The sequence below is a fragment of the Notamacropus eugenii genome, chromosome 3 (genome assembly GCF_028372415.1).
Source record: "Notamacropus eugenii isolate mMacEug1 chromosome 3, mMacEug1.pri_v2, whole genome shotgun sequence".
NCBI classification, from domain to species: domain Eukaryota; kingdom Metazoa; phylum Chordata; class Mammalia; order Diprotodontia; family Macropodidae; genus Notamacropus; species Notamacropus eugenii.
The window spans coordinates 341147613-341165211 of NC_092874.1; the positions used below are offsets into that span (position 1 = coordinate 341147613).

General features: G+C 34.3%; 1 protein-coding gene across 1 annotated transcript in view; it reads right to left on the reverse strand.

Moving 5' to 3' along the window:
* The window catches only part of DTWD2 (DTW domain containing 2), a 134241-nt gene that overhangs the window by 59363 nt on the left and 57279 nt on the right, over nt 1–17599 (reverse strand). The window lies entirely within an intron of this gene.

A 17599-nucleotide genomic window follows, 5' to 3' on the forward strand; every position in this document is an offset into this window, starting at 1 on the left:
GCCCGAGACTGTCCACACGGAATTGAGCTTCCAATCCCAACAAACAAGTAATGAGAGAGAATGAATATTACAATAAAGGGGTGGACCTATTATAATGAACTTTGATTATGTCACTTACTCCCCAGCCTTGGGCAATATAATCAAAGAATTCATCCCAACCCACACCAGATAGAAACACAATGGGATTAAATTCCGTGTGAGGCTGGGTGGGATCTGACCAGGACTGAGGAGAGTTAATTCAGTCCCATCACCAGTAATGTCCTTCTAAAAAGTGAACCTTGAAATGAGGACTAAAGAAAAAGAGAAACTGAATCTCCCCAAAATTTTGGCTATTAATAATCATTTCTCTCAATACCATAATTTGTTTAGTCATTCCCTAATGGGAAGACAACCACTTAGTTTCCAGTTTTTTGCTACCTCAAAAGATTTTCTATTGACAGTTTTAAAATAGGGTCTTTTTCCACTTTCCCTACTCTCTTTGGGATATAGACCTACTAAGCTGTATGGCTTTGTCAAAGGGTATATACATACTGTCTAGTACATTTTGGGGAATAGTTCCAAATTGCATTCCAAAATTACTAGACTAATTCATACATCCAGCAAAAGTACGATAGTATGCCTACTTTCCCCAAGCTCCTCCAACATGTGTCATTTGGGGTTTTTTTTGTCATCTTTGTCAATACAATGGGTAAGAGATGGAACCTCAGAGATGCTTTAATTTTAGGTATACATTTTAGACATCTCCAATGTGCTGATTTGTTTTGCTTATTTGAACTTATTTGTTATAAGGAGGGGCAGGGAGTCATTGGGAAATGACAGTGTTTTTTTTAAATCAATATATTTTTTAAAATTTTTAAATAAAATTATTTTAAAAACAAACAGGGAAAGCTACAGCAACTAACAATCAAATATTTACTGAGTGCTGTCTAGTATGAAAAATAAAAAAAAAAATTATTACAAAGCCCAGGTCGGCAAGGAATTCATAGTCAAGTTGGTGAGACAAGGTTAGCATTTGTGAAATTATATATGATATGCCTATAAATAAAAGCTTGAGGGAATCTAAAAGCATTAATAATCCCAACAGAAATTCAATATTTAGTTATAATGTCAAATCTAATTTGTTTTTTAATGATTAAAAATTGTGTAACCTTATGAACTTTAGATAGCAATCTGAATAAAATGTATAACATTTTAAAGATAAAGGTAGCAGATTCATGAAATACTGATTGAGCATTTATTGAAGAAACAAATATTACTCTTACCACATAAAATTAAAGCAAGTTTTCTTAAAATGAAAACATTTTAAGTGCACATGGATAATACAGTAATCACAACAAAAACACTAGCAACTAACAATTCAATACAACCGATGTGGTTTTTTCTTAGCTGATTAATCTGAATCTCATTCCCTTCTTTTCACTGTAATTTTTTTATAGTAGTTGGGGGCCTTAGAAGAATCTTCAGTTATTTTTCAAAGTTATGCAAATGATAATCATTTATACTCCCATCTCATTTACACTCCACTGGAGGTAATAGCTAGGGATTTTTGTTAATTCATTTCAAGGAACTGAGCCAGTAGGCCAAACACTTTCTCAAAATAGTATTAATAATGCCTGTTGCTTAGTGATGAAGGAACTATTCAAGGGAATTTGAAATTAGAATGAATTTTATTCACTACAGTAAAATTCTATTACAAGTAAAGAATCACTGCGCTGCTCAAAACCCTTCTATTTCATCCCCCTGAAGTCCATTTGACCTATACATTCAGAGAACATGTTCTCTTTCATTTTAGTCATTTTTGTTCAATTTGAACCCCATTTGAATAAAACAGTGGCAGGCACTATGAAAATCATAAAAGAGAATAAAGGTAAAAATTCAACCATGGAAATTACCATTATAAAAAAAGAATCCTGTAATAGAAGGATATTTTCATGGTATAGCACACCACCTGGAGGGTGGGAACTGCCAGTAGTAAGGGGTGCCAATACAGATATAACAAATCTCCTACAACAGAAAAGCCCATATCTGGTCACGTTAACAGACAATATTCATAATAGGAATGTTTGATCATGTATTGTTTACTCAGCAGGCAAGAGGAGAAGGGGGAAAGTATGCTCTTTAAAAATTAGCCTTCAAGTTCTTTCAATCCTACCCATCCCCAAAATTGCAACTAACCTACCTAGACTTTCAACCCACCTACTAAAACAAAACAAAACAAAACAAACAGAAAGAACTAGGAATTTAGGAGAGCAGTGAAGAGGGAACGGCATAATATTCTGCCTCCTCCTTCCCATAAAAGGACCACTTTTTTCACCTGTTAAATCGCTATATTTCCATTAATAACAAAATTTCAAAAACATAAAATAATCTGGATTTTTAAATGGAGTCCACTTCAATCAAAAATTTTAGAAAACCAAAATTCAATTTTTCCTAAGTGATGATTATAGAGAAATAAGTATTCTTTAAATAAAATAATAGCTGAGGAAAGAAAAGAAACTCACAGAGAAACTAAGCATCCATTTGATTCTAACAGTAATAATCTCATTTCAGTATTTCAAGGGTCTGTGATTTCTTTAGTGTAGGTACACCCCTCACAGAGCAACCCACAAGTATTAATATATATATATATGTACCCAAACTGATATACAAGCTCCTAGCACCTATCATAGCGGCTTGCCTTTAGTAGATGTTTCATAAATCTTTACTGAAAGAAATTACTTAACAAACATTTATTAAGTGTCTACTAGTATACCTGTTAGTGTTTTCTAGCACAAAGCAATGAAAATTACATGCTAAATTCAGACAAGAGATATCATGGACTCAGAGTATAGAGTGAAGCATATTTTCTTTCTTTTGTATTTTTTTGGGGGGAGAGGGAGTAGAGCTATGTATGACTAATACAAGAACTTGTTTTGCATGACTACACAAATTTGTAACAGGCTATTTGGGGGTTTGTTTTTTTGGGGGGAATGCCTTCTCAATGGATAGTGGAGGATAAAAAAAGGAGAGACTTTGGAGCTAAAAATAAAATAAAATGGATTTTTTAAAAAGTCTCCTCTATATGAAAACTACTGGCATAGCATTGCTATTTATACTATCTTTTGTTCAGGAGTGTCTGACTCTTCATGACCCTATTTGGGTTTCCTTGGCAAAGACACTGGAGTGATTTGCCATTTCCTTCTCCAATTCATTTTACAGAGGAGGAAACTGAGGCACACAGGGTTAAGTAACTTGCCCAGGTCCCACAGCCAGTAAGTGTCTGAGGTCAGATTTGAAGTCAGGAATGAGTCTCTCTGACTCCATGCTTGGCACTCTTTCCACTGTGCCACATCAGTGCCTTAGTTTGATTTTAGTACATCCTTAAAGCATTTTATCTTTTGTGATTTGAACTGCTGAGTGTGTAAGGCTACACTGAATGTTTCTTAGCTACTGTGATTTTTGAGCTCTTGAGCTTTAAAGGTTTTTCTCTCCTTTGCTATCAGTTTGCCACTTGTCACCTTTTGCTGCTGTCCATCATGCCTGGGATAATTATAAAAATAGGAAATCACATTCACATTTTCCTAATGTTCATGTCTGTAAAAATTAACTCTTGTGAAGACTCATAGTAGGGAGGGGGTATACATAAAGAAATGATGATAAAATAAAAGGCAGCACTAAAATATTCTGTTCAAGAATAATTTCCACACAGTTTAATCCACTTGCAGATATACAGCAATATGTAATGAAGAAGCAATATATCATGAAGGCAAAATTATTACATGAGAGGGCTGCCTTACTTTCAAGAGAAATCACTGGCAGGTAGAGATAGTAGATGATAGTTACGAAAATCACCTTTCTGAAGTCTTTCACATATCTAGTACTGGTATTCTAGAAACTGTACATCCTTCAGAGACACTGGAAGGAGAGCAACAAATTAAATTAAATAACTGAAATTAAATTCTGTGCTTGAGTGACTAAGCTACTTACTCTCATGATTAAACTAACTTTTTTTGAACATTATAGACAAGCCAGTTTAACTGAAGCAGCAACACACTTTGAGAGGAAGAGAGGGGATGAAGCATATACCAGGAAAGTGAGGCCACTACTGGAGTTAACTGAATGAGGGGATAGGGTATGTGTGCCATGACTGGAAAATCACTTTAGTCACTGAACGGAGGATGACTGAAGTGGGGAGAGACTTGAGGCAGCACTCAGCTTAGTGTAAGTACTTAATAAATGCTTTCTTCATTCATTCACCATTAAGAAGATAAAAAATAAAAGGAGGAGAGGTATTATTAGTTATTCTAAGCATTATATACCACCATCCCCAATTGTAACAGGTTTGAAGTTTAAAGGTGTTTTTAGGTGCCTAAGCACTACCAGAAAGATGTTCTTGCCATATGTAAATTTTTAGCTTTTGAGGAAGGGTTTAAACAAAGCAGGCATTATATGCAAATATAAACTTAGAATATAATGTCTGGCGCATAGAAAGCACTTAATAGTTTATTCATTCACTGAATAATTGATCGGTCAAAGGATATAAACAGACAGTTATCAAAAAAAGAAAACAAGCTATCAACAGTAATGAAAAATGTTCCAATGCACTGATTAGAAAAATGAACACTTTTATAACTTTGAAATTCTACCTCACACCTATCATACTGGCAAAGAGGACAAAAAAAAAATAATGATTATTGTAGAGGCCAGAAGATTGACACGCTGTTGGTGGTGATGTGAATTCATCCAGCCATTCCGGAAAGCGATCCAAAACTATGCCCCCCAAATTCTGCATGCCCTTTTACCCAACAATATAACTACTTGGCCTGTTGCACCAACAAGACCAAAGAAAGAGGAAAAGGACCCAAATGTACAAAAATATCTATAGCAGCTCTTTTTGTATCAATTAGGGAATGCCTAAACAAAACGTGGTACATTAATATAACACAGAGATTCTTCATCATTTTTGCGTCACATAGACCCCTTTGACAGTCTGGTGAAATCTGTGTATCTCTTCTTATTGCTTCTGTTTATATATGGAGGAAATGATAGTTTAAATCAGTTTTTGCTACAAAGGTTAATGATGTTTGAACTTGAAGAGACAGAATAGAACTTGTAGGTACAATAGTATATGCACTAACGAGAATAAACTAAAAATTACACTTATTAACATAAGTCCTTCAATAATAAGAAAAAATTCAACTGAGGCAAACAGAGATTGAAGTGATTTGGCTAGGGTCACACAGTTACTAATGTCTGAGTCTGGATCTGAACTTAGGCCATCTTGACGCCAGGCCCAAAGCTCTACCCACTATGGCACCAGCTGCTTGTGTGCTTTAAGCCTAAAGGCAACCTCAAGTATTATTCATATTTTTCTTCTCCCACAGTGCCTGTTACACTTGTGCTTAATATGTGTTAGCTGAAATGAAATTAAAATGCTTTCTACAGATTATAACAGGTGAAATAAATGAAAGAGATAAAACTAAATTTCTGAATTTAGGTTAAAAAAATTCAAATGTGCAAGACATGAGAAAACTGGATTAGAAAGAGCTCCTATTAAAAACATCTGAGAGTTTTAGTCAACTGTGGGGTTCAACATTGTAATAGTCAAAAAAAGTAATGGAAACAGGATCCACATACAGTATCCACATCACAGTTAGTCAGCAGTATGTACCACTAACTACAGTGGGGAGAGGCTTGAGGCTATAACACTTCTGAGAAACATTCTTCATTTCTATGTGTTGTATTTTAAGAGGGCCATTAACAAAACTGAAGTGTAGCTATCTAATGAAAGGTGGCTAGAATGAATGGAAAACTTTTAACTGAAAATATATGCACCATCAACTTTGTTCATCAATCAACATAAATTAATAAAAAGGAAAATGAGATTTCTATAAAACAGGATCAAATGGGTAGAAAATAGAAACACAAATTTAAAATGTGAATTAGTAAGAAATGGGTACTTCCTGTATACTTAATAAAATTTAAACTGACAATTAATAAAAACAACCAATTGCAGTGGCAATGAACTTCAAATTTATTATTTTATTTCTGGCTATTTGGGTTATATTTTCCCATTTGTATTCCAGTTGGGGCCAAATGTATTTAAAAAGAACTTTTCTGCTGCTTCTTTTTTTTAAATATTAGTATAGTAAAGTATTCGAAGGTCAAGTGCTTCTTAGCCATCTGTTCCCACTATGCCATACACTTCAGTTCATAAACAGAGGCAGTTTTACCCACCGTGCTCTTTGATTGCTTCATACAAATGTACCAGCTGCCTAACTGTGCTGAGCATGCTTGCTGTGCTTTTTTATGAACTAATTGCATCCATGGGGCTAACTTAATGCAGTATTTCTCTGGCATCACCTTTGCCAACTATGACAGCTGTTGTAAGAAAGCCTGTAGAGCATACCCAATTGCTTGTGTGGCCTTCCTTCAAACATGGCTATGCAAAGCATCTCCGAATAACGTGTTTTCTAATGAAGTGTCAGCACAATAAGAAGCCTAAACAGAATCAGTATAATCATACTGCTCACTAGAAAAGTCACTGTATTGTATATATTTTAAGTTTTTTTTATTTTAAGTTTTTTTAACTTGCATTCTTGTTTGCAGAAATTCTTGAAATTCAATTAAGTCTGCCAATGAACTAATTTATTACTATTTAACATGCAAGTAACATGTCTTACATAAATATACATTCTCAATAAAGGCCAAGGAAATCAAAGATTTAAGATTTATTTAAAGTAGAAAATACTTCATAAGACAAATAATAGTCTCTAAAATATAGGCAAGAATATATATTTTGAATAAAAATCACTATTTAATTTATTCATAGAACTATCACCACCAGATAAAGCCAGACAGATAAGAAAAGCCAAATAAGGTGGTATCACGGAGAAGACTCAGGACAAGTTAATAGTAGCCTAAAATATGTATTAATCAATCAATCAACAAGTTTTTACTAAGTGCCTACTCTGTGTCAAGCTAAACATGGAGGACATGTACAAAGAATGAAACAATGCCTTCTTGAGAGGAATTTCTGTTCTAATGGGAAGCCAGTTATTTACATAAAGGCATAGAGCATAAATATAAAATGAAAACTACATATAAAAAGGAATTAAATACAAGACAGTTTGGAAGGGAGGTCATTTGTGTTTGCAGGGATTTGAAAGGCTCCATGCAGAGGATGGTGCCACTGCTGAATTTTAAAGGAATAAAAGGACTCTATCAGGTAGAGGCAATGAAGGAGTACATTTGAGGCATGGGAATAACTGGTACAAAACAGCTAGTATGTAAACTAAAGATGACGTCCCATGGAAAGGACAAAGGAAAGGCCAGTTTGGCTGGATCACAAAGTACAAGAAAGGGAATAATGTCTAAAGAGGCTGGAAAGTTAGGAAGGGTCCAAATTGCGCAAGGTTTAAAAACCCAATAGAACAGTTTATATTTTATCCTAAGACAACAGGAAGCCACTGGAATTGGCTATATTTGGCATTTGAAATATTTTTTTCCCTGCTGCTTGTGGTATTTTTTATTTGCTATGGAAGCTCTGAATAAAATTAAAAAGTAGAATTCATAATAAATAAAGAAGAAATGAAGTTTAAAATTGGAAACTCCTTTGACCAACTAAAATACCAATAAAACCAATGACAAATGAAATTAATATTTAGAAAAGTATAAGATATTCAGATTAATAAAATAAGAAATAGTTTAAAAAAAACCAAATGAGCTCTCAAAGAAAAATGAGACCCAGACTAGTGAATTTTATCAGACGTTCAATGACCAATTCTTATACAAATTGTTTACAAAAATAAGAGCTCCTACCAAATTCGTTCTATGATAGAAACATGATCTTGATAATTATACCAAGGAGAATCAAAGCAAAGAAAACCATAGATCAATACTCTTAATGAACATTAAAATTTTAAATAAAACAGGAGCAAAGAGGCTATAGTAACTTATCACAAAGATTACACACCATGTCTGATTTATGCCAAGAATGGAGGGTTGGTTTAATATTAGGAAAACTAATAAAAGAACAACAAAAAGCATAAGATTATATCAATAGATGCAGAAAAAGTTTTGAAAAACTGTAATACTCGTTTCTGTTAAAACACTAGAAAATATAGGAATAAATGGCCTTTTTCTTCACATGGTAAATAATACATATCTATAACCAAGGACCATATTGATATGTAATAGGTATAAACTATAGTCTTTTTCAGTAATATCAGGGGTGTCCATTGTCAACACTTCTATTTGATACAATGCTAGAAATGCTAAGCAAAAAATAAGACAAGAAAAAGAAATTTTAGATAGGTAAAGAAGAAACAAAATTTTTACTTTTTGCAAAGGTATAATGGTATACCTAGAAAATCCTAGAAAGTCAACTAAAATAAATTAAAACAATAGTTCCAGTAAAGGTACAGGGTTAAAAAAAAATCCACATAAGTCCCCAGAATTTCTTTATAACAGCAATAAAATCCATCAGGGAGATATATAAAGGGAAATTCCATTTAAAATAAATACAAAATGTGTAAATTTATTTAATACTTGGACTCCATCTAGTGAGATACACTTAGGAACTATATGACTACAGGTATAAAACATTTTATACAAATAAAGACATTTAAATAGGGAATATGAATTGCTCATGTGTAGGTTGTGCTGATATGACAAAAATGACAATATTTATATAATTTAATATATTTATTCAGTGCTCTAGCAACCAAAGTAACAAAAGATTACTTTATAATACTAGAAAAAAGATTAAATTCATCTGTAGGTACAAAAAATCAAGAATCTGCAAAATGTCAAGAATCTCAAGAGAAATAGCAAAAAAACAAAAAAGGGTGGGAGGGGAGACAGGGTCCTGGCAAAATCAGGTGTAAAAGTGTCCTATAAAACTATACTATACTATGAAATCATTCTCAAAACAATTTGGTACTGGTTAAGAAATAAGTCAATTGGTGTAACAGATTAAGCATATAATTCTAGTGCCTAGCAAATCCAAAGATATCAACCATAGGAATACTCACTATTTGATAAAAATTGCTGGGAAAAATAGACAGCAGTACAGCAGGAATGAGGTTTAGACCAATACCACACATCACACCAGGCTAAGTTCCAAACAGGCACCGTTATTATTCAGTCATTTCAGAGCTGCTCAACTCTTCATGACCCCATTTGAGGTTCTCACAGCATTTTCTTCTTCTGAGTTTAGGTCTTGGTCTTCCCAGACACCATGGTAGCTTTTTATGGTCAAACTCTTTTTTGTTGTTTCTGTTTGCTCCTTTTACTAGCCTATTTCTTAACTTTTAACCTTGTGTTAATCTTGGCCTCTGCTCCCCTGGGAGTCGGCACCATCCCCAGCTTTAGGCTTCTTTTTGCTGTTTTCAGAACAAGCTGTGAGGGTCGACAAGTTTTTGGTGCTTCCATCTTTCTTTTCTTCAGCATCATTTCCATGTCCCCATATACCACATCTGGTACTGTGATATTATAATCCAAATGGGGCAGCAAGGTGTTGCAGTGGATAGAGCACCAAGGCAGGAGTCAGGAGTTCCTGAGTTCAAATCTCACCTCAGACACTTGACACTCACTAGCTGTGTGACCTTGGGCAAATCACTTAAGCCCAATTGCCTCATCTTGGGTCATCTCCAGTCATCCTGATGAATATCTGGTCACTGGATTCAGATAGCTCTGGAGGAGAAGTGAGGAGCCCTCCCTCACTCAAAACAAAGTCAAGTGCAAGTCATGTCATTATTTCTCTGATGGCGTGGTCTTCTTCGGCAACGGACGAACACAAATTATAATCCAAATATGGTGGCTCCACTGACTTTAATTGTGAAATGTATTTGTCATAAAAAAATAAATCTTTACAATTTTTTTGTTATTTTTTTATTCTGAACTTTAAATGCTCTACAGATGGCTTTGTTTTATTGGATCTATTACCAAATTTTCTCCTAATTCATTTTTCCTTCCATTGTTGCCCACTGTTTCATGAGGTAAAACTGTTCCTATTCTTCTACCATGCTCCTTTTTAAGACTTTATAAACAAGTTTATAAACTAAACTAGTGTTGTCCTTAGCCACCAAATCTCCGAGGTTAGGAAAGGGGTCAAATGTTTGCTGGTTGAAACACTGCTGGTTCCTGGCTTCTTTTTGTCTCATAATTCCAATTCCACAGCTCCAGTTGCCTGCTGGACACCTCCAGTTGGATGTACTTATGACACGTGAAACTAAACATATCTATAACCAAACTCATTAGCTTTGTCCTTACACCTGTCCCACTTAATTTTTTCTTTTTTTATTTTCATAAACGCATTTAATATATTTTTATCGAGAAATTTACTATCTCCAATATATATCACAGTACTTTGCAAACACAAGACACTTTTATTTTGGTTTGGCTATGATTTCATTGGTATAGGAAAGTCTGAGTGAGGAAACTTCTCATGCAGATCAGTCAGTCAACAAACATTTATCAAAGTTCTATAAGTTCCAGGCATTATGTTAGGTCCTGGCAATACAGAGAAAAATTAAAACAGTTCCTTTCATCAAGGACCTTACATTCTATCAGGGTACATGACAAATGCATATTCTGCTGTCCATAAAATAGATGCAAGGTAATTTCCAGAGCAGAAGACAGTTAATAGCTGGGGAGATAAGAAAAATGTTCACGTAGAAGTGGTGCTTTAGCTGAACCTTAAAGGGAATAACAGATTCTCAGAGGTGGACGTGAGGCACATTTTAGGCAAAGTGGATAGCTAGCCCAAAGGCAGAGGCAAGAGATGGAGAGGTACATGAGGTCAGTCCCCAGAACAACGGGTGGGGCCCTTGGGGAGACTGAAGGGATGAAAGGACCAGAATAAAAGAACATCAGAAGCTACGGAGAAATTGCCATCTCCATCGACTGGAAGCAGTTCTTACAGGAATGAAATGGCAGCTTCATCTTTTCATAGATGGTTATGAATGACTATGATACATGCAATTGCAAAGCACTTATACCTTTAAAGGTATCAAATATTGTTATGTCAAATAACCTATCAAAACCTGAAAACAGGCCAAATTTCAGATGAATAACATTTTGAAGTAAGATTTAATAGTTTATTTTATGACATATTGAAATACATATAATTCTCTAGAATTATCTTGATTTTACAGATATTCATAATAAATATATGTACATATATGTGTATATACATATATACGTGTATGTATGTGTGTTAAAATGTGCTTTTTTTCATTAACACAAACTAAAACAAGGATATCTTGTTTTGATGCCTTTAAATAGTCATTTGGGACAAACCTTATTGTCATTTTCTGTGCTACATTTTTTCACAATAAATGAATAATACTTCTAACTCCAATCATTCAGTGCTAGCTATTGTTAAAAAATATTTGGGGAAATATATAATATGTATACACACGTGATTGCCATATGGAGCTTGAAAATCTGATTGTCTGCAATGCTGATAATGACATCAAAGAACCAGATGCCATAGGATTACAAATTACAAAGATGTTTTGGATAACCTGTTAAGTGACGTAAATGACTTTTTATATTGCTGCATGATCTTTCTGAGTCTGTCACCTTATATTAGGCAAGAACTGGTTAGATTTCATTAGGTATGTACTATCTATGCACATATTCATTAGTTTCCATTATGGTGAAAATCAAATATTAGTTCTAATTAATCTCCGTACAATTACCTCAACCTTGGAAGTGTTATTTTAACATCATTTTTATTGTGAAAAGAATACCCCCCATCTCAATAATTTCCAGACCTATTCCTTTAAATTTTAGTAGTAATAATTCTAATTTCAATGACAGTTTATACTTGAAATCTACAGTTACTTCAGGTAAATGTTTTACACAATATAATTCATTCCTGAAAACTTGCTTATTATTGTTCAGTTGCATCTGACTCTTTGTGACCCTACTTAGGGTTTGCTTGGCAAAGATACTGACGTTGTTGCCATTGCCTTCTTCAAATCATTTTATAGATGAGGAAGCTGAGGCAAACTAGGGTCACACAGCTAGTTAAGTGACTAATTTGTACTCAGTTGTCTTCCTGACTTTAGGTCTAGCACTATCTACTGCGCCACTTAGCTGTCCTATGAAAAATTTTACATAAACTAAATTCATATTTTCTGATATTTATAATTAGAAAAAATGTTTTATTCTCATTTTAAATTGATCTTCACAGTAGTACAGTAACTACCAAAGTTTTTAAGTTTCTTTGTCCTTTGCCTGTTAAATAGAATCCCTTCTAATTAATTCCTGATTTAAATTTCCCCCACTTTATTAAAATATACATGGATTCTAGCAAAGTATCTAATAAAATCTCTCATACTCCACACAAACATAAAAGGGAGAAATGTAGGTTAGATTACAGTTGGACTGGAGAGTGTGTGTTCGTCCTTCGTTGCCAAAGAAGACCATGACATCAGGGAAATAATGACATGACTTGCACTTGACTTTGTTTTGAGTGAGGGAGGGCTGTGCAGGTCACCAACCTCACTTCTCCTCCAGAACCATCTGAATCCAGTGACCAGATAGACTGGAAATGACCTAGGATGAGGCAATTGGGGTTAAGTGACTTGCCCAAGGTCACACAGCTAGTAAGTATCAAGTGTCTGAGGTGAGATTTGAACTCAGGTCGTCCTGACTCCTGCAGTGGTGCTCTATGCACTGCACCACCTAGCTGCCCAAGGACTGGAGAGTAAGAAATGAGATAAGAAAAAATGTAAGGCTGGACTTTAGAGAGAGGTGGAGTCAAAAAGGCAGACTTGCTAGGAAGAAATACAGCAAGTTTCTCCCCAACCCCTAATTCCATTGAAAATAATCTAGAAAATGCACAAGACTAAATCCTGCTTGAGAATCAAAGAAAAAAATAAGTCATTTTGTCCAGATTAGCACAGGAAGACAGAGAGAGGTTAGCTGACACTGGAGACCAAGTCTAGACAGGAGTATACAAGACACAGCATTCCAATACAAGGAAAGGCTGTGTAGCAGGGCAATAACAGGTCTCCGAACCAATATGAAGGGACCTAAACATGTGTAAGATGCTGGAATAAATGCAAACTGTTGGCTCTGTTACTTACCACCCATTCCAGGTCACAGATCCAGGGCTGACTGAGGAAGGGACCTGCTCCTAGGGATAGCGTTCCAGACTGAGAAGTGGTTTTGAGTCTTGGTTTGTATATCAAACAAGAAGCACATTTATACATAAACATTGTTCTCAGGCCAATAATCCATATAAAATATAGATTTAAAATAAATCTCCCCCTGTAGGAATCTCTAGGACCTCTGTCCCAGAATAGGCTTTGACTTCAATTAAATAGATGGATAGATAGATAGATAGATAGATAGATAGATAGATAGATAGATAGATAGATAGATAGATAGATAACTGGTTATTCATGGATCTCCTACTTCTTGGTACACAGCTTGTCTATATAACATGTTGATACTACTATGTCACTCACTCAACTAGCATCTGTTAAGCAGCTACTACGTGTCAGGCACTATGTTAGGCTCTATGGACACAGACACAAACAGAAATAGGTACTGCCTTCAGAGAGCTACAGTTTATTGGGGAAGGGGAGTCGAACATGGACATAAAGAATTAAACACAAAGTAATTTTAAATGGAGAAAGCTAGAAACTGGAGAATGAGTGTCAGAATAGGCTTCCTATGTTAAGCTTAAAGAATGCCAAGGAATCACTGAGATGCAGGTAAGGGGAGGTGGGGGCATATTCAAACATCAGAGCCATTCTATGACTCAGGGAGTGGGGAACCTGCAGCCTTGAGGTCACACATGGCCTTCTTGGTCCTCAGGTGCAGCCATTTGATCAAATCCTTTTATGAGGGGGATTTGTTCTGGGAAGTTTGTAATCAGTCAACAGGCTACATTTGAGGACTTAAAGGGCCACATATGGCCTCAAGGCCATGGGTTCCCCACCCCTTAATGTAAAGGTGCTCCTTTGTTGGCCTGTTACTCATATCACACATCTTACCTGTGAGTACATTTCTCCTTGGACCTCTACTCTCTATACACTCTTTCATACAGTAACCTCATCAGCTCCATATCCAGTCTCAATCCTCTTCTTCTGCTGAATGTCCCTTAGGCATCTCAAACTCAATATGACCAAACAAAATATATTATCTTTCCCACAAAAAAAAAAACCTCTTTTATAAATTTCCTATTTCTTTGAAGGGCACCACCACTCTTCTAGTCTCCCAGGTTTATAACCATGACAATATCCTCAACTCTTCCTAATTCAGCATACAAGTGGTCAAATCTTGTTTCTATCTTACAACAACTCTGGCATCTGACTCATCACATTCAAACATATCAAACAGTCATCTCCTTAGTACAGGCCTTCATCAACTCTCTCCTTCAAGTCTCTCCCCTATCCAATCTATCCTTCATACAACTGTCAAAGTAATTTTCCATATGTGAAAGTTTAACCATGTCACTATACTAGTCAATAAACTCTAGTGTCTCCTTGTTGCTTGTAGGACAAAATATTAATGCAGTTTGGCCTTTAAGGCCTTTCATAAAGTTTCCTTTCCAGTTTCATTATATGTTACTCTCCTTCCCAGACTCTACCTTCAATTAAACCAGCTTCTTTTTCCATTTCTCACATATAAGACTCCATCTTCCATCTCTGTACCTTTGAACTGGTGTCCCTCATTCCTGGATGCATTAGTTGCTTATCTCTGGTTCTCGGAATCTTTTACTTCCTTCAAGATTAAGCTTTTCTGATAGGTCTGACTGCTAGTACCCTTACTTCCCAAACTAACTTGTGTTTATTTTGTGAATGTTCTGTACATACTAATTATTTTTATATATTTTATTTTTCCCCAATTACATGTTAAACAATTTTTAAAATTTTGAGTTCAAAATTCTGTCCCTCCCTGAGACAGAAAGCAATCTAATATAGTTTACAAACATGCAATCATGTAAAATATTTCCATGTTAGCCACTGTGTACAAGAAGAACTGAATTTTAAAAAAGAAGGAAAGAAAGTGAAAAATAACTTTCGTCAGTCTGTATTCAGACAGTTATCAGTTCTTTCTCTGGAGGTGTATGGCATGTTTCATCATGGTCCTTTGGGGCTGTCTTGGATCACTGTATTGCTGAGAATAGCTAAGCCATTCACAGTTCTTCATTTTACAATATTGCTGTTACTGTATACAATATTCGCCTGGTTCTGTTCATTTCACTTGGCATCAGTTGATGTAAATCTTTCCAGGTTTTTCTAAAATCATCCTGCTTGTCATTTCTTTGTATATACTAATTATAAGCAAGTTCCCTCTTCCCACAGAATGTAAGTTCTTTATGGAACAGTTAAACAACAAAATAGAAATTCTGAAAATCAAAAACTGAAAGCAAAATAATCATCCAAATGACAAATAAAACTAGGAGTTGGTTTGTTGAAAAAACTAACAAAACAGACAAATTATTAGGTAGTCTAATTTTACAAAGAGAGAATAAAATCACACTGGAAGCATCAAAAAAGAAAAAAAAGAATTCACAGCAAATGAAGAGAGGAAAAATTAGAAATAATTTTACTTAAGTGCTAACAAAACTGATAATTAAAATCAATGAATATTTACAGAAATGTCAAATACTCAGATAAACAGAACAAGAAATAGAGAATTTAACTAGATCAATGCTGTAAAAAGAAATTGAACAAGCTATAAACACCCAAAGAAGAAAACCTTAATACCAATGGATTTGAAGTGAATCCTATCAAACAGCTAAAGAATAATTAATCCCAATATTTGGCTAACTTTGCTAAAAATAGAAAAAAAAAAGAAAAAAGTATATCAAATTCTATCTCTAGTATAAACACTGTCTTGATCTAAGAGAAACAAAGCAGGAAAAGAAACTATCTCTAATAATGATCCATACAAAAATACAGTATTAAATGCTGCATTAGCAAAAAGACTAAAGCAACATATTACAAGATCATTGAATATGACCAGATTGATATGATACCAAGAATACAGGATGTTTAATACTAGGAAAACTATACACATAATAGACTACAATAAAAATGAAAAATATAAAAATCATGTAATGACATCAACAGACAAAAAAAAGCTTTTTGACAAAATTTAATAACCCTTTTCTGTTAAAAAAAAAATAATAGAAAGCATAGAAACAAATGGGCCTACTCTTAAGATGGTAAATAGTTTCTAAAAGCAAGAGATATCTTTATATGCAAAAACAGCCTCTTCAGTAAGTTCAGAGTTAAAGCTAGAATGTCCATTGTCATTATTATTTGAAGAAAAAAAAGAAATTATAGGAATAAGCAGAATCAAAGAAGAAAGAAAATTGTCACTTTTTGCAGATGGTAATGATAATCTAATTAGTTAATTCTAAATATTCAATTAAAAAGTTAAGTGAAACATTTACCAACTACAGCAGAGTAGTAGGATATAAAATAATCATCATTCTTTCTATATATTACCAACAAAAACCAATCAGAAGAATTAGAAAGTGAAATTTCATTCAAAATCACAGAATGGAAAACAAATTGATAGTCTACCTACAAGAACTACATGAGTACAATTTAAAAACACCCTATGAAGAAATAAACAGACCTAAAAGACATATAAACTGCTCATACTTGTGTCATGCTAATAAAATATAAATGACAACATTGCTTCAATTAATTTATGCATTCAGTATATATCAATGAAACCAAAGACCTAGAAAAAATAACCACAGAATTCATCTAGTGGAACTAAAGGTCAAGAATCTCAGGGGAAATAGGAACAAATGTGGGAAAGACAGGAGTCTAGCAATATCTTATCTCATGCTGTATTACAAAATAGTGATATTTAAAACTAACATTGGTGAAAAAAATAGACAAACTGATTAGTGGAAGAGATTTGATGCATAAGATGCAAACAGATATAGTAACATAATGGTCAATAAACCCAAAGACTACAAAAATTTAGGTAAAGACTCCATAGTTAACAAAAACTGCTATGAAAATTGAAAATTTACACAAGTATCAAGTGCAACCTTTATGAAAGCAATAAGAAGATAAATTATGTTCTACAGCAGACTGTATCTTTATAGAAACACAATTTACCTAAAGACATAGAGAACAAAGATTACACTATGCTTGTATTTGTTGACTACAAAAAAGCATGTAATTCCATGAAATTATCTAAAAGTTGTCACCCACATATATTTTAAAATCATACAAGATAATTCTTCTTACAATCCTCTGATAAATGTCAATCAAGTAAAAAATGGAGAAATATGCTTGCCAAAAGAAATTGCCTCTGTGATAGAAAACTACCAAGGCAGAGTGATTCCCTATGGTTGGTGAGGTCCTCCTGATGTTCCTGTATACCTAACCCTAAATACAGATGGCATTGTGCCAACTGCATCAAATCCTGGAGCATTAATGACCCTCTTAAATTAGATCTGCAATTACTCAAAAAGATTTTGGCCTAACTATCTATATAGGAAAAGCAAAGGTGATATGGAATGCTTATTTTCCATACTAAAAGTATTACTACATAGCTATCAATAATTACAGTAACTCCTCATTAGAGGAGAAAAAAAGTCCCTATAAAGTTATATAAGTAA